General features: G+C 34.2%; 1 long non-coding RNA gene across 1 annotated transcript; it reads left to right on the top strand.

Moving 5' to 3' along the window:
* Window positions 1-1,426: 1,426 nt before the first annotated feature.
* LOC105032385 (uncharacterized) lies at window positions 1,427-18,596 on the top strand. Its single transcript, XR_012140850.1, has 8 exons — window positions 1,427-1,534; window positions 6,124-6,165; window positions 6,219-6,392; window positions 9,086-9,442; window positions 9,530-9,592; window positions 17,647-17,748; window positions 17,834-17,910; window positions 18,401-18,596. It is a non-coding gene; the product is annotated as an uncharacterized lncRNA (long non-coding RNA).
* Window positions 18,597-19,550: the final 954 nt, after the last annotated feature.

Genomic DNA, 19,550 nt, shown 5'->3' with positions numbered 1-19,550 from the left:
TGCACCACATGACCCTTCTATTTTCCTAATGGCCCAGTGATCAAATTCTTTCCCACAAGTCGATTCAAGCAACTTCTTATTAAAAGTTCAAAGCTTTGTTTCTTGTAAGCAAGCGATACTACACCTTGACTGTTGGATAGAAGTCTTGATGATGTGTCTTTTGGAGGGTCGACCCAACTCTCACATGTTTCAGCATTGAATTATCATTGTGAAGGTTCAACAAACACCGCTGATCAGGAGCTTGATAAAAGCAAAATGTGGATAGCTTGTATTAAAAGAGACTGAGTACATCTTCCTGCATGTATGTAGGTTATAAAAGGTAAGGATCTATCTACAGATGCCTGAAAGGCACGAATTTAGGGTAAAGGGAACGATCATCAATATGGGCATTCCTGAGATTTGATTAACCAAAATACTGTACATAGCTTGCCAAAAGGTTATAACATTCATTATATTTTCAAGCTATGCTAGTCAGCAACCCTCCGATCGATTTGCTACAGTGGTCCCACTCAAGCATTTTGATCGTATTGATAAGACATTGGTGGAATCAGCAAGAAACTTGATGCCACATTTTGCTTTGAGTTTGATGAGGTCACTTACAATCAGAGAATTAATGAAGAGGATGTCTTTCTCAGACAGAAAGTTAATTTGGAGTCCAAGAGCCCTAGCTTTTTTGTTGCGAAGGCGAGCGCTTCTCTTGGTGACTAAAGGAGGCGATGGGGCCAAGTGCTAGATAGAGAGTGTATCCATGTAACTAATCGGATGGCTTAGTGCACTCTTTAGGGTGGAGAAGATTTGTTGAACTAGGACTAAGTCGACTATATCAAAAGAGTATTTAGGCAAGATAAGAATGGATGAGACATGGGTAGCATAGAAGGAGAGCCACTATCATGCAGAGTGGATCGTTTTAAATTTAAATTCAAAACTGTCATGACCAACAGTATGAAGCTGGAGCAGTTGGTCTTTGACAAGAAGCCTGATGGGTCTAGCGGAGTAGGGGTCAGATAATAAAATGATGTTGAGACAGCTTGTAATAACCTAGATTTAAAAAAAAAAAAAAAATAGAGGAGGAGGAAGACTCCTAACCGGAGTCTTTTTCCTCTCCGTTTCCGACGAAATCGGACTCGAGGAGTCCGACTAGGGTAGGAAACCTCGTCTATAAAGACCCCCTTTCCCTCCCTTTAGGTCTTTATCATGGGATTTTGAGAGATTATTAAGAGTTTAGAGAGATTTTTTCAAGATTTTTCTGTGAGTTCTTTGAACATGAAGAAAGGATCGTCGGTGTTCTTCTCGGCTGCCGGAGCAAGGTAAGCTCTTTCCCTCCTCTTTTTTCTTTTTGGTTGTCTTTTCTTCACCGGAGAGTGACGGCAAGCCGCCGAATTTAAGAAGAACAGGGTCATCCCTGTTCTATTTTTGTTTCCCCCGCATGCCACCGGCAACGGCCACCGTTGGGGCTGTCACCGGGGCTGTGGATGCGTCGCCGTCGGCTGCTGTTGGAGGATGGCCGGAGTCGGCCCTCCTTGGCCGCTTGAGGGTGAGAGGAGATGGAGGGGGATGATGCCCCTGTTTTGCCCCAAAGGAACCCACGGGAAAAGAAGAAGGAAGAAGAAGAAGGAAGAAGAAGAAGAAAAGAAAAGAAAAGAAAAAGGAAAAAGAAAAAGAAAAGAAAAAGGAAAAAGAAAAAGAAAAAAAAAGAAAAAGAGAAAGAGAAAAATAAAAAAATAAAATAAAATAAAAAGAAGAAGAGAAGAGAAAATTTTTCTCTCTCCTCTCTCTACCTTCTCTCTCCAGTTTCTCTCTCTAGATTCTCTCCATATTTTCTCTCTCTAGCTTTTTCTCTCTATTTATGAATTTTGTCTCTCTAGAGTCTTTCTCTCTCTCTGATTTCATCACAGACCCTAGGATAAATTTGAAATAAAAATATGATGATTTGAGATTGCTCCGAAATTCGTGCGGTAGATCTGATCCCAGTCCGATTCTATTCGAAATTGTAACACTTGATTCATTTTAAGTCACCCTGATAGGACCTCTGATGGTCTCGACCATGATTGCCTCATCTGAAGGATACGAAGATTTCTTTCTCCACTTTCTCTCTCTAGAATTTTCTCTCTCTTCATGGATTTTTTCTCTCTAGAAGTCTTATGGATCAATGAAGGATCCTGATACATAGACAAGTCCTAATTTTGGTTAATCCTAAGAGAGGTCCTCGATCTGTGTTATTAGGATCGATTATCGGTAATTTTCTCCATATATGATTTTTTATATTGATCAGGATCATGAAGAGATGATTGTTTGCATATGATATCGAGTGGAATATTTTGTTAAAGAAATTCATAAATTAAGGAAGAACATTGATTTCTGTACTTGGGTCAGTCACCGGTAAAGGTAAGAATCCCTGTACATGATCACTATTATATATATGCTATTTTACTGTTGGTCTTGCATTATTAATTTTGCATCGTCGGATTTGAGATCGATGAATTTATTATACCTGAGATACTGTTATTTGATTTTGAGCATGAGTATGTTATGTCAATATATATATGTATCAGAGATTGATGACATGATTATACATATCTGAATTGATCATAATGCAAGTCGGAATTGATTTGATGAAATCAACACAAAATGATTAAATGAAAAGAAAGAGATATATGGTATGGACTAGCCTTGTCATATGGAACAGCCCGCCAGGAGCTTATGCCTGGGACAGCCCCCACTGGCTTACAGGTGGATCAGCCGGCCAGGAGCTCATGCCTGGGACAGCCCGCCAGGAGCTTATGCCTGGGACAGCCTCTCACGGGCTTCCGTACGTGGGACAGCCGGCCAGGAGCTCATCCTGGGACAGTCTTGAAAGACTTTTTAAGTGGATTCGATCCGGATGATGACTGAGGTATAAACTTGGATAGTCCAGAGCTGGAAAGAAACTGTTAAGAATCATGTGATTATGAAAGGAGAAATGAAAGATAAGACATGAGATAATTGTTGAACAAAAATATTTCACCTGTTAACATATGATGATGCATCTATTTTAATAAGACAGAAAATTTATGGATGTTTGCATTATTCTGGACATTGAACATGAGATTTTATATTTTATTGCTTAACCTTATTTTCAGACTATATTACTATATCAGTGTGATATGGGAATTCTTACTGGGCTGTAAAGCTCACACCCTTTCATCTTTCTTTTTCTTCTCAGAGATACAGGACGTTCATGATTGGCTATGGCTTAGATTTATGGGTGAGCAGATGGATAGATAGAGTGTCATAGTACCTGATCAGAGAATTTAAGAAATTTAAATTATAATTATGCAAGATTTTATGAATTATTATTGAAATTAATTGTTATGGATGTTAAGGTTGTAATGATTTATTTTGGCCTTACATATTCTTTAGGGCTTGCTCTAAGGAGTGTGCGGCCATCACGTATCCGACCCGGGTGTTGGGTTCGGAGCGTGACAGAATGGTATCAGAGCATAGGTTTAAGATCACTAGAGATTATAAAGAGATATTAAAACCTTATGTAAGATCAGTAGGATGTGACAGAGTGGCATCTGAGCTTAGAGCTTAGAGCTTAGGTTACGTTTATTTGGAGTCAATGATACAAGTGATTAGGATATGACAGAACAGTACTAGAGTCCAGATTTAAGGTCACTAGGGATTGTCATATAAGTGATATCAAAATTTTGAGATTATAATCGATAGAGTATGATAGATAATATCAGAGTTTAAGGTTATGATCATTAAGGATGTAATAGAATGATATTATAGTTCAGGTTATGATCATTAAAAAAAAAAATAAATAATTTAAGTGGTATTTAAGCTTAAGATTATAATTATTTAAAATTATGACTTTAGTGATATTTAAACTTAGGTTATGATCATGAGGAGCATGATAGATATAAAAGAGAAGATTCAATATTTAGATTTCGAATCAATAGATATTAAGATGAAATTTAGGTATAAGTGACATATTATATCTATAATAGAATTGATAAGTTATATCTTAGATTTCAATTAGTAAGGTTGACCTAAGTATGAAAAGAGTTGATCCTTGGAATGAAGTGGGAGGTATTGATAAGTTATGTTGAGTATACTAGATGGTTTTGGAATGTAAAACTTATATGATTGAAGATCATGATAACTTTTCTGATTTTGATGTTAATTATCTGAGCATTATAAATTTTAAATTTATCAGAAGGAAGTTAGGATATGGTCTAAGAAGAAATTTCATCATATGAGAGAGAAATATTTTTGAGTATTGAACCTATAAGAGGATCATATATGAAACTCAATCTTAGATGAAAAATATACTTAAATTTTATTATGAGAATATGAGATACACATTTTGGTAAAATTTTTGGTTACTCAAAATATCATATTCTGAATATAATTCCTTGATCTTTCAAATTGCATTGAATTTCAAGTCAATAGTTTATTTTTTTTAAGTGGATCAAAAGTCTTTTGATATTGTTGTTAAATTAAAGAAGAAAATTTATTTTGTCAGAGTATGATATACAGGTTATGATGAAATCCTTAATAATTCGTATTACTATCTTTGGATTAGATTTTTTTTAATTTTTTTCTTGTGATTGTTGAAGATGGTGAAGTGTATTAATTATTCAAGTCAAAGTTTGAATTTTTTTTTAAAATTGAATTAAGACATCTTGCTAGTGTTAAATTTTAAATGACTTATACAAGGGAAAAAATTTTGTATGGATTTATTGATTAATATTAAGGATTGTGATGAAGAGAGCTCTCTAAGAAATAATCAAGTTGATTCTACTTAAGGATGTTGGCTTGAGTTCTTCTAGTTTGACAAGTTGAAATTTAAATTTTTTTTAAAAAAAAATTAATTTAAAAATTATCTAAATGATTATAAGGTAAATCTAAGGTTAACTTCAATCGATTCTAGATATGTTGGATTCTTGAAGAGTGATGAAACTTATGCAATAAGTTCAAACATAGGAAATGGATCAAGATTTAACTTTTATATGCTATACCCAAAGGTAGTAAAGATAAAGAAACTTAAAATTTTGTCATAAGTCTTATATGAAATTTGAAGGTTGGATCTATTCTAGATTGATCTAACATATAAGGATATCTTTATCTTTAATAGACTTATATAATTTGATGAATTAAAATCAGAGTGCGCAGTAAAAGCGTGATGGTCTGAATTGATTAGAAATATTAATTTTTTTAAATCAAAAGAAATTATGATGGAATACATTAGTTGCAAATAAGGAAGAATTTTATTGATAATGAAAGGATACTATAAAATTTTGATCTAATCTGATCATAGCCGGATAATTTTGTCAGTAGTTTGCTTCATTATAGATAATGCCAAAAAAATTTAGATATTTTAAGATTACTAATAGCTTGATAGTTTTGTTATTAGTTAAAACTTAAAATATCTTAACACAGATCCCATATATATATATTTTAATTTAATATTATTATTCGAACTGATATAGAAGATTGAGATTTTCTTAAAATGAGAGTCTACATGTAAAAATTTGTTGGAAGGTCAAGAGAAGAAAGAAATCGATGATTGTGAAGAGTGCCCGATGTTTGACTTTTATTTATTTTTCTATCAAGGGTAGTCTGAGATAATTATGAATTTCGAGTGAAATGTATTAGATAAATAATGGTAGTATATTAATACAAGTCCAAAATGTTACAGTTCTTCAAAAAAATTGAGAAATCAATAAGAAGGGATGAGTTTGAAATTTCAAATAATTTTTTTTTATAATAAGATCATGAGAAATAAATAATATATATGACATTATCGTAAGCTTGAGAATGACATGAAGAATGTATACTTTGAAATAGGTATCTCAAACGACATAACCTAATTTCGAGGATGAAATTATTTTAAGGAGGGGAGAATGTAATAATCCAGATTTAAAAAAAAAAATAGAGGAGGAGGAAGACTCCTAACCGGAGTCTTCTTCCTCTCCGTTTCCGACGAAATCGGACTCGAGGAGTCCGACTAGGGTAGGAAACCTCCTCTATAAAGACCCCCTTTCCCTCCCTTTAGGTCTTTATCATAGGATTTTGAGAGATTATTAAGAGTTTAGAGGGATTTTTTCAAGATTTTTCTGTGAGTTCTTTGAACAGGAAGAAAGGATCGCCGGTGTTCTTCTCGGCTGCCGGAGCAAGGTAAGCTCTTTCCCTCCTCTTTCTTCTTTTTGGTTGTTTTTTCTTCACCGGAGAGTGACGGCAAGCCGCCGAATTTAAGAAGAACAGGGTCATCCCTGTTCTATTTTTGTTTCCCCCGCATGCCACCGGCAACGGCCACCGTTGGGGCTGTCACCCGGGCTGTGGATGCGTCGCCGTCGGCTGCTGTTGGAGGGTGGCCGGAGTCGGCCCTCCTTGGCCGCTTGAGGGTGAGAGGAGATGGAGGGGGATGATGCCTCTGTTTTGCCCCAAAGGAACCCACGGGAAAAGAAGAAGGAAGAAGGAAGAAGAAGAAGAAAAGAAAAGAAAAGAAAAGAAAACGAAAAAAAAAAGAAAAGAAAACGAAAAAAGAAAAAGAAAAAAAAAAGAAAAAGAGAAAGAGAAAAATAAAAAAATAAAATAAAATAAAAAGAAGAAGAGGAGAGAAAAATTTTCTCTCTCCTCTCTCTACCTTCTCTCTCCAGTTTCTCTCTCTAGATTCTCTCTCTATTTTCTCTCTCTAGACTTTTTCTCTCTCTTTATGAATTTTATCTCTCTAGAGTCTTTCTCTCTCTCTGATTTCATCACAGACCCTAGGATAAATTTGAAATAAAAATATGATGATTTGAGATTGCTCCGAAATTCATGCGGTAGATATGATCTCAGTCCGATCCTATTCGAAATTGTAACACTTGATTCATTTTAAGTCACCCTGATAGGACCTCTGATGGTCTCGACCATGATTGCCTCATCTGAAGGATATGAAAATTTCTCTCTCCACTTTCTCTCTCTAGAATTTTCTCTCTCTTCATGGATTTTCTCTTTCTAGAAGTCTTATGGATCAATGAAGGATCCTGATACATAGACAAGTCCTAATTTTGGTTAATCCTAAGAGAGGTCCTCGATCTGTGTTATTAGGATCGATTATCGGTAATTTTTTCCATATATGATTTTTTATATTGATCAGGGCCATGAAGAGATGATTGTCTGCATATGATATCGAGTGGAATATTTTGTTAAAAAAATTTATAAATTAAGGAAGAATATTGATTTCTGTGCTTGGGTCAGTCACCGATAAAGGTAAGAATCCCTGTACATGATCACTATTATATATATGCTATTTTACTGTTGGTCTTGCATTATTAATTTTGCATCGTCGGATTTGAGATCGATGAATTTATTATACCTGAGATACCGTTATTTGATTTTGAGCATGAGTATGTTATGTCAATATATATATGTATCAGAGATTGATGGCATGATTATACATATCTGAATTGATCATAATGCAAGTCGGAATTGATTTGATGAAATCAACACAAAATGATTAAATGAAAAGAAAGAGATATATGGTATGGACTAGCCTTGTCATATGGAACAGCCCGCCAGGAGCTTATGCCTGGGACAGCCCCCACTAGCTTACAGGTGGATCAGCCGATCAGGAGCTCATGCCTGGGACAGCCCGCCAGGAGCTTATGCCTGGGACAGCCTCTCACGGGCTTCCGTACGTGGGACAGCCGGCCAGGAGCTCATCCTGGGACAGTCTTGAAAGATTTTTTAAGTGGATTCGATCCGGATGATGACCAAGGTATAAACTTGGATAGTCCAGAACCGGAAAGAAACTGTTAAGAATCATGTGATTATGAAAGGAGAAATGAAAGATAAGACATGAGATAATTGTTGAACAAAAGTATTTCACCTGTTAACATATGATGATGCATCTATTTTAATAAGACAGAAAATTTATGGATGTTTGCATTATTCTGGACATTGAACATGAGATTTTATATTTTATTGCTTATCCTTATTTTCAGACTATATTACTATATTAGTGTGATATGGGAATTCTTACTGGGCTGTAAAGCTCACACCCTTTCATCTTTCTTTTTCTTCTCAGAGATACAGGACGTTCATGATTGGCTATGGCTTAGATTTATGAGTGAGCAAATGGATAGATAGAGTGTCATAGTACATGATCAGAGAATTGAAGAAATTTAAATTGTAATTATGCAAGATTTTATGAATTATTATTAAAATTAATTGTTATGGATGTTAAGGTTGTAATGATTTATTTTGGCCTTGCATATTCTTTAGGGCTTGTTCTAAGGAGTGTGCGGCCATCACGTATCCGACCCGGATGTTGGATTCGGGGCGTGACACAGCTAACTTTTAAAAGTCTATAGCATGGTTAGATTGTGGAGAAAGAGTGCCAATGGTCAATTTGAGATTATTTTGTATTGGAGGTAATGCTAACGTCAGCAATGGAGAGGTCCGAATTGCTTGCGGCGGTGGTTCATGTTCTCTAGTGAGTTGGTGTTGGAGAGAGGTCACAATTGTTGCGAACTAGAATGACCGGCTCTTTAATCTATAGGACCAAACCAAAACTTTGCCTCCTCCTTGTCCTTCACTTCATGATCATCATCTTGGGAGAAGCTGAGGTCCTCAGAGGAGTTGTGAGGGCAAGAGTAATTGATTTGAAGTTTAACTTTATAGGTAAAGAGTAACTTTGATCACTTTAGACAGTATGTCAAGATCCTCGCAGAGGAAATACACATCAAAACTTGAAAGATCTTTTCAGTATGTACTCGTCCTACTAGCACAAATAGGGATATTAAAGCTTGACAGAATATTACCACTATAGAAATTAAGGGTTTTAGCAATATTATATTGCCGATGCTAGGACAAAGCATTTTGGTAAATTTAAATTGCAGTTTATATTTGCCTATGCTTTTTGTAAGCATCGAAATATCGAAATTTTATGATACTTAGAAGCATCGGCAGAGACAATAATGCACCATTAAAATTCACTTTAACCCCAACTCTCTATCTCCAAGTTGAAACCTTGGCCCTCTTTCTCTCCAAAGCTTCTCCACCTCATCCACCACCTCTTCAGACCCCTCCATCTCCGATCGAAAACTGATAGACCACCTATTTAGACTCTCCTCTCCATCCTCGATCCTTCCCCAAATCAACTCTCACTCCCTCATCGATCCTTCTTCTCCCCCTCCTCCTTCTCTGGCGTCATCACCGACGGTCTCCCTCCTCCTCCGGTCTCATCGCCGACAGTCTCCCTCCTCTTTCAGCCTCTCCGCCCCTCCACCATGCTCCTCCTCCTCTCCACACCTCCACCTCATTTTTTTGGGGTTTGATTCGAAGGAGTTCTGCACGTAACCAGATCTGCGTTGCTGGTCATCGGTCATCATCGTGCCGAGTGCGGGGGAGGCGGACGGCGTTCTACCGGCTGAGCTTAGCCTTCTTCCTAACCAGTTCCAAGACACTGGTGAGCTGGATTCAGAATCATTATCCAGGACTTAGCAAATGGAAAGAAATCCACATCATTCTTAGAAAAATTATTATATCTTTGCAGACAATTGATAGGCTTCCTGTAGTTCTTGGTGCTCTTGAACTTGTAGGAATCGGTCACACTGGGGTAAGTTCTTGCTCATGAGCTGACCCATTAACAGCCTTTAATGCAGTTGAAAATATTTGCAAAGCATTGTTAATGTCTGTATATAGGATTGCAATATGATTTAGATATGTTTACAGAACATTGAGATATTATTGATGCCTTTATACATATATTGTCATTAGATGTATTCCTAATAATTTTATAAAATTTTAATTATCTTAACTTTAAAAGTTAAACTTTTAATGAGTTTTGGCTAGTTTTGGCAAACATTTATAGTTTGGAGTTGGCTGGACTTGTACAAAATTCATAAGCTGCTGTAGACGTATAGTATGGTGGTGCTCTACTATATCGACTACTTGCATACAGTAGCATGCATGAATACATGTCACTTTAGAGTTGCAAACCCAAAACCCATCAAGAAAAAAGACAGGGTAATTCTTATCTCATTTCTACTTAAATAAGAATAACAGTTTGAATGCAAAAGTCTCTCCATCAACATCCATGCCAGCAGAAAGGTTTTGAAGACACAAGTGAAACCTCTGACCATGTCATCAGTGTTGGATAATTTGTCAAGAAAAGCAATAAATAAGTAGATTTTGCAGAAATATTGGTGTTACTTAGTCCATAAGCTGAGGAATTATGTAATATATTATATATCAACGAAAAGTTAAGGACTCTGCAGCACATTTTCTCAGCAACTACTCCGAAACCCAAAAAAATAAAAAATAAAAAATAAAAACTGAACCTGGGAATATTAATTATGTCGATAATATTAGCAAGGATGAAGAAAACCAGTTTGAATAAAACCACAGATTTTTTTCATATCCATTAACCAATTAAGATTTTGTCTGTGAAACAAGAATTATGAAGACACAATTTTCTGTTCACAATCGACATGTTTCTTCTTTTCAACCATTCACTTAATTTCGCTTGATATTATGATATTCATGTTTTTGTCTTCATTTTACCCCTTTTTTATTTCTCTTCATTGTTTTTGTCTCACTTTTCGGAATACGAAACTGTCATCTTCTGCCTTCTTAATATTCTTTACGTTCTCCTTTTAGCAGCCACAGCATCAACCTACAGCCATCCTTCTTTTTCAACCTTAACCGATTGTTACATCTCAGAAGAATCAAATACGAATTTTGCATCCCCCCAAATTTTCTGTCTTCAAAACTTTATGTCTTCATTCATTGAAACATAAACCCAGTCGAGTTTGCATCTATTTTTATGACTTTTGATGACAAAGTCTGTATCTGCCCCAAAACATTTTCAGAGCAATGCAGCCTTTGATTATTGCATCCCCACACCTGTACGTGCACCTGTACGGGCTCCCATTTTCAACGGCTAAGTTTATGCTTCTTGAACTAAGCATTCAGTGGAACAGGCCGCTGGCTTCCAATCAAGCGGCCCGGATTCGAGTCAGTAGATGCTGCAGCTTCAATTAAATATCAGGCCACGTATGACCATGAGAGAACTGATCTTGATGGTCTAGATGCAGGGGTCTGGAAGAGATTTCTGATCCTCTGATCTACGGTGGTGCTGGGATGATATACTCATCTATTGGGCTTAGCCATAGGTCAGTCCATACGATGGGGAGGGGAGTCTCTTCCTAAAATTACTCCCTGAATCGAATATTCTTCAATAGGAATTGGGACCCTATGGTCACTCAGATAGTTATGCCGGGTCGCCCCCCTCCAATCCTCTTTTTTTCTACTAAAAAAATAAACTAAGCATCCAATATTCTGCCTTTCATCCCTAAAGGCCTCCGCTTAGTTGCAACTTCTTTACTCATTCCATTCTTTTTGAGAGAGAGTATAAAAGTCATGTCTTACATCAGGTGACTCTTCATGGTTGCTGAATTACCTTGGTCCTTTGATGCTCTATGTTCGCTCGGTGGTTGGTACGGCTTTCCTAAATTATTTTATCACCTTACTTTACACACATGCTGAGTAGCTCTTTCATGCAAATTACCAGACTGCACTACTTCATAGCAGCTGTTTGCTGCAGGGCGTACCCTAAGTTTAGTTGTAGGGCCTGTTTGGACGGCTGAACAGACCATTCTAGGATCAATTCCCTACATAAGTTTTTCTTTACAGTTTTGTTGAGATTGGGGTTTGTAAATTCTCTTTTATATTATTTATTTTATATTCACTATTTGCCGCTTGTCCTACTGCTAGACGTTGAAAGCTTATTTCCTATTCATGTTCATTACACTCTACTTCTGTCTGCAATATGAATTTTAATTTGCTTTAGAGATTTCGATAAATTGTTTCTATCAGTGATAGGCAGGCGATCCTGGCTTTTGCAAATGCAAATGTATGCTTCCAGCTTACATGTAATGCTGATATTTTTTGGTTTGAATATGCTCAAGATTTAATAGGTATGTATACTTCTTTGTGAGAGTGCATATTACCTGAGTTATTATTAGTCTAAGTGCAAATAAGTTTTACTTCAAGGATATAAGTCATGAAGCTTGATTACTATTTTATCAAGCAAATGAGGTATCAACCTTGATAACTATGTGTGAAGTAAAGTTAAAGGAGATGGTTATGTAGTTACTACGGCATTCTTCTACCTTGAGCATTGTCCATAAAGAAATGTGTCTCTTGACTCTCTTCTCTGAATTCCGGCTATAAGAGGAATAATTGTCTTAAGCTAGTAGGATTTGCATGTAATTGCCATTTTTCAGATTAAGTATTTCTTTATAGAATTTGTAGTTGACTTAATGAGTATTTCTTTATAGAATAATTTCAGTCTCTTCTTATGATAATATAGGGGAACATTCAGTTATCTCTATTCGGTGTATATTTTAATTTTTTGTGGGGAAAGCTTAGCTAATATTTTGTCCGTATAATTTTTTTAGAAAAATTGTTATTTAATTATTGTTCTCATACAATAGACAAAAATTGGATAAACAAGCCAAGATCTAGTCAAGATTATTTTGAAAGAGTATAAAATTTCATTAAATTTACTATTGAAAAAGGATCAAGGAATGGAAAGATTTTTTATCCATGCCAAAAATGTGTAAATAATTCTTCTATCGATCCATAAATTATCGAAGAACATTTGGTATGGAATAGTTTTCTAAGAGGATATACAGAATGGATATTTCATCGAGATTCCATAATGCCATCTTCATATAATCAATACTTGTATATAGAACATAGATCTAATATTGGAACCAGTAATCTATAAAGAAATCCTACAAGAGAAGATGATATGAGGAGTTTGCTCAAAGATGCTCTAGAATTTGATGTTAAAAATTTAGAAGATTTTAGTGATGGACAAGAAATAGATATGATGTTTGAGGGATCTATATTTACTGATCTTATGCATGTTGAGAGATCCCAACATTCATCTAATGATGAGATAGAACATCGATATCATAATTTATTAAAAAATTATGATCAAAAACTATATCCAAGTTGTAAGAATTTTTTAAAAAATTCTTTTCTTGTACATCTATTTTATTTGAAATATTTGAACGAATGATCTGATAAGAGTTTTACTATGCTACTTTAATTATTAAATGATATATTTTCTAAAAGTATTGCTTTACCAACTTTTTCTTGTGAGTCAAAAAACTTGTAAAGAAATTGAATCTTGAATATGAGAAGATACGTAGTTATCCAAATGACTGTATGTTGTATCGGAAGAAAAATGCTAACCAAGAATTATGCAATATCTGTGGAACTTCACGATGGGCATCATATAAAGAAGATGTGACACATGTATTGAGCGAAGTGAATGCTACTCGGAGTAAAAAAAATTGGCTAAAATTTTATGTTATTTTTCTTTGATACCTAAATTGAAAAGGATCTATGCATCATCGAAGACAACTGCATCGATGAGATGGCATGTTGAAGATCATACAAAAGATGGAATGTAAAGACATTTAGCTGATAGTTTAGTATGAAAAGTATTTGATGATGGATATTCTAATTTTGCCTTAGATGTTCATAGTGTTAGATTGGGTTTAGCTAGTGATGGCTTTAATCCATTTCGAATACTGAGTTTTATTTCTAGCACTTGATCGGTTGTTCTGATTCTATATAATTTGCCACCATGGATATGATCTTCATTTATCTTGTTAATGGTTATTCTAGACGATAAGGGTCCAAACAATGACATTGATGTCTTTTTAGAATCTTTAATAGAAGAATTGAAAAAGCTATAGAAAGGTATCGATGCATTTGATGCTTATAGTGGTCAGATATTCAAATTGAGAACAGCTCTTATTTGGACTATCAATAATTTTTCTACGTATACTAATTTATCTGGATGGAGCACAAATGAGCGTATTGCATGTCCCTCATGTAGGGATTCTACCCATTCATATTGGTTAAAATATGGAGGAAAGTTTTACTATATGGGCCATCATCGATGGTTGGAAGCTGACCATCCATTTTGATTTCAATAAGATGTATTTGATGGTACTATAGAATTATGATCTACTCCTGTACCACCATCTAAAATTGAGATTTTTATAAAAATGCAAGGCATGTATTATAGGTATTGTAAGATTTTCAAGTATTCTAAGAAAAGAAAAAGAAAAGATATTGAAAGCTCAACAAAGGGTTGACAGAGGATGTCATTACTCACAATCTTGATTCAAGAGTGTTTGAAGATGCTGACAACTTCTACAATGATGTTGATTATATAGAAAAAAGTTAGAATGATGATGACATAATGGAGGTATCTACACATAGAGTTGTTAAGCAGTTGTGGAAGAAAAGGAGTATTTTTTTTATTTATCTTATTGAGAGTATAATCTTCTTAGGCATAATTTTGATGTAATGCATATAAACAAGAATGTTTGTGATAATTTGATTGTCACATTGTGAAATGTTGATGGAAAGAGTAAAGATAATTTAAAGATATGTTTAGATTTGAAAGAGATGGGCATAAGATAAGAGCTTCATCCCAAAAAATTTACTAATGGTAAAGTCTATATACCTCCTATATTGTATATAATGTCTTTTTGAGAGAAAGATCTTTTCTTGATATTTCTAAAGAATATCAAGATTCTTGATAGCTATGCATCAAATATTTCAAAATGTGTAAATCTCAAAAAGTGGAAACTTTCAAATCTTAAAAGTCATGATAGCTATATCTTAATGCAAGATATTTTTTCACTAGCTTTAATCAATGCCAAAATAAGTGGTTGCTATTGTTGCTCTGTTGTCATCATTTTTTAAGTCATTATATTTCAAAGTTATTAATCCACGAGAGCTTGATCAATTAGAGTCTAATGCTGCATTTACATTTTGCCATATGGAGAAGATCTTTTCTTCCAAATTTTTTACTATCATGGTTTATCTACTTATTCATTTAGTTGCAGAAGCAAAAATTGATGGGTCAGTACACTATAGATGGATGTATCCTATTTAGATGTGTTACTAAATTTTATAATTAAGAAATCTTTAGTATAAGTAATGTCAAATCCATATTGATGTTTTAATGAATTTTTAATTTTTAAAGGTATCTTGTATGTTTAAAGGATTATGTATGAAATAGAGCCTATCCTGAAAGCTCAATTGTGACAGGATATATTACTGAAGAGTATTTGATATTTTATTTAAGATATCTTGAAAGGGTAAAAATTATTTTTAATCAATCTCAAAGAAATTATGATATTATCGATAACTCAGAAATTTATATGTTCTCAACTGCTGGAAGAGTTCTAGGGAAGGTTGAAAGTGTGGTTCCTAACAAAAAATCCCAAACACAAGTCTATCATGACGTGTTACTTCATAATAACATAATATCTCAGTATCGCAGGTTAGTATAGTCATATTTTGATTTATTTTGTTGCCATCATATATAATGTTCTTAAGTAATGAATTAATTTTTCTTGTAGCAAATTTTTGGTCGCTCAGAGATGAGCAAACTATAGCATTCGATCCAGTCCAAGGATTGAACAATGATGGTTGATCGAGTTATTTTCTAAATGACTTTTTAAATAGGTTAGTCATCTATACGAGGGGAAGGATTAATGTTGGAATACATTTATCAGCATCAAATAATATATTAACAATTTTATTATGATTTTTAGGTACCAATGATGATGAGTAGCTATTCTGATGAATTAACTACTATTGCTCGAGGTCATAATAGTATTATGAATAGATATAATGATTTCATTATTAATGAATTTAAATTTTATACATGAGAATGTAAAAAATTTAGAAAAATCTAAAATAGTGACATCATGGTAGAAGTAGATGGAAAAACTTATTATGGTGTACTTATAGATATTTTTGAGTTAGATTATTATAAAAAAATTAAAATTATATTATTTCAATGTAATTATTATGGGCATAAACTTGCCAAGGAGCTTAAAGCAAGATATGAATCAATTTATACTTATAAATTTTTCAAAACTGATACATACTGGTGTATTATTAAAAGATGATCCATTTGTTTTTCATCTCAAGCTCGTCAAGTTTTTTTTTTTGTGCAAGACTCCAAAGATAAAAAATGGGTTGTTGTGGTGAGAACGAAATCCCAAGACTTGTATGATATGAAAAATGGGTTAGAAGTAGAGGATGATGAGATTTATATGCAGTATATGCATTATAAATTTACATCGATTGATGATCTAAATGCTACAAGCTTAGTTAGGATGAATATTGAAGAAAAAAATGTCGATTGATTTTTAATTGATAAGAGATTTAGGATGTTGACATTTATTATATTATCATTTTTATTTAGTAGATCTTACTTTCTATTAGCAATTTAATCCATATTATATTTATCATTTCATAATTTATGTCCACTGATTTTTTTTCTATTTGTTAATGTTGGGTGACATCATGCTTCGACGTAGACGATTCGATGATATGGAGTTACATACTTCTTAAAGTCGATTGTCTTCTGATCAATCCCAACAATCGAGGCAGCCATAATAATCCGAGGTCGGTCTTTCATCATTTGCACAACAGTTTGATGCTGGTCCTTCTTTATCCTACGGCAGCTTGAGTCACAGTAGGATCCACCTACTGAGGAGGATCTTGTTATGAATGAGATATATATCCAGGGTATTTTAATAGAAGTATTATACATTCATGACTATTAAGACTTAGATATTAATTTTTGTTGATTGATTCTTAATATTAATTTTTATTTTGTATTTGTTGTAGATGCATCCAAGAGAGCATGAATTAGACGTGGACCTACATGGACTAGAGATATTTGGCACTTAGCTAAGGATGAGTGGGTTGTCATCTGGTGCAACTAGATGGGGCAGCCCATTAACAAGATAGCTAGATTGTTGATGAGCTTCTTAGGTACTATTGCACGAAAGGGTCAGCATTGTCCTTTGAATTATGCTAGATGAAATGATATGCTTCATGTATATAAGCTTGAGATTCTACAATTAGTAGCGATAAAAATATGACTTAATAATTAATTATGTTAATTTGTTTATACTTAATTAATTATGTTGTTTAATAATTAAATATCCTTTATTACTTTGTTGTAGAGTAAATTTATACTCTCTCAAGATAGTCATGAATGGGTGCTGAAGTCCCTCAATCGAAAATGAAAAGAATTTAATGCAATGGTAAAGAGAGACTATAAGAGAGAGGGTTTGATAGATGATAATGTTGCTCATATTTGTCCTTCTGATGTAGATCCTCATCAGTGAAGGGAGCTTGTTAATTATTAGTTCTCTGAGATCGGACAGAAAATTGTATACGTTTATTATATATCTTATATTATATTGATTACTAACATAGATAATTTAGATATATATAAAATATATTATACTGTTTACTTTATTTTATAGGCATATTCTGCTATTGGTAGAGCTGCACAAGCAGCTCAGTCTATTCCTCATACATTAGAATCCCAGAGCTTTGTACGATGCAGACAAAAATATATATACTTCTTTCAAAATATTTAGCATATTACAAACTTTTTTTAGATTGATTTGATGTATACGATCTGAATACTTCTTATTGAAACTACGTATCATGTATCATGATACATATAAGTTTTGTTGAAACTCTTATAGTTTGTCAATTGAAATTTATAGATTATATATTTTATAAAATTTATATTTTCTATAGATGGATGAGCATGAGAGGAAGTCTGGTCAGATGGAGTTTTACAAAATGACTCATATTCATCGAGATGGCCATTTTGTTACTGACGAGTCGAGAGATATATTTGTATGTATGTATAATCATTTAGTGCAGTGATTTATAGTTTTATTTTCAATTATAAAATTAATATATATTTTTTTCTAAATATAAGGGAGAGCTTCATCTCTTGTTGCTGAGCGTGTCGGCGAGTCCTCAGTATCTATGGAGATCAGTCATGTCGAGGCTCAGGTGATGACAAAACTGTTGGGATCGGACCGCTATGGTCAAGTGAGGGATTATAGAGTTGGAGTCGCCCCTACTTAGTTATTTGACATATGTCGATACACTTAGAATGCTAGAGAGAGCTCTAGCAATACAGATATTTTTATGCTCGAGGCTCGGATGGAGGCACAGATTGAGCAGCAGGTGGAGGCACGGGTGGAGGCATAAATTTAGGAGAAGCTGGAGGTGCGAATGGAGGCGTGGGTACAGGCATATGTGCAGGTGCAGATACAAGCATAGGTGGAGGCATAGGCGGAAGTGATAAGATAGAACTATGACACTGTGATATCCGCTATGAAGACTTAGGTTGATCAGTTGATATCCGCATTACAGACATTTGTAGATTCTTCTAGGATACATATTTTTCTCTATTTATGTTTGTTCATATACTTAATCATTTAATTTATATTATAATTTTCATATTCTCAACACTGAAGTTTTTATATATTTGTTGTAGGCTCCTGATGGTTCCAGCAATGGTGGAGTTAATGATGATCATGCTTCTATGGATGACTGATAGCTCGATGCCTCTATATTTCTTTTGAGTTTTATAGATTTTTTTTCCTTCTCTTTAGTTGTGGATTGTTATTCATGAACATGATGGACAGTGTAATCATGACTTTATTATATGATATGGAATGTTATTATGACTTTATGTTGGTGTTTGAATTTTGTTATAATTGGACAGGTTTATATATTGATTGTGATGTTATACAGTTTTATTATGTTTATGTTGGTGTTTGAATCTTTTTATAAATGTGTATACATGTGTGCTTGTTTGCATGTACATATTCTTTACGACATGTTGGTTCTTTATTATGTTTATGTTTGTGTATGTTTGCATGGACTTGGTTTTGAAATTACTAATATCTTCATCCTTGTAAGGTCTTGATAAGTTATACAGAGACCGCAGCAACCACTCAGACACAACAAAAAGATCTCAAGCAATATTTTTTCACCTGCACATGTTCTTGCGGCGCCAAGATCTGATTTTGCTGTCAAACTGTCAAGAATTCATATGAGGAGCTTCGGGAAAATGCTATCCTGGAAGGTTATAGATGTAAGGACAAGAGATGCAGTGGGTTCTTACTTCTTGAGTCAGGTTAGTCCAACAATGACCTATTTAAATTATGTTAATTAATGAAATGTCTTTTTTATTCAAAATTTTATTTTAATGCTCTACGTCAAATGTTTCACTGAGTATTTTATGCAGATAAAAAAGCTTTTCGGTGCCAGCAATGTATATTGGGCAAAAACAACACGTCCATCGGATAAGTATACTTCACATTTTAGTATTTCGGTGCCAGCATTAAACACTTGATTTTGTTGTGTGCTAGGATGTTTAACCTGTTCTGCATGCTAATTACATCTGGAAAGAAAAGATTCAGCATCTTGAGTGATCACACAATTGTAAGTTGTAACTGTTAGTTAATTAGGGGGCTTTGGTTGGCCGGTACGTGGAGGGTAGCAGGTGTATTGGCAATGTCACGTGCATTTGGTAACCGCCTTCTAAAACAGTTTGTTGTGGCTGAGCATGAGATTCAGGTATCTGACCATGCTGAGAAATCTAAATCAACTTTTTGCTCTTTTACATGACCTTTCTTGTT

Source organism: Elaeis guineensis, chromosome 4 (assembly GCF_000442705.2).
Source record: "Elaeis guineensis isolate ETL-2024a chromosome 4, EG11, whole genome shotgun sequence".
NCBI lineage: Eukaryota > Viridiplantae > Streptophyta > Magnoliopsida > Arecales > Arecaceae > Elaeis > Elaeis guineensis.
This window is presented reverse-complemented; position numbering and strand designations above follow the sequence as displayed.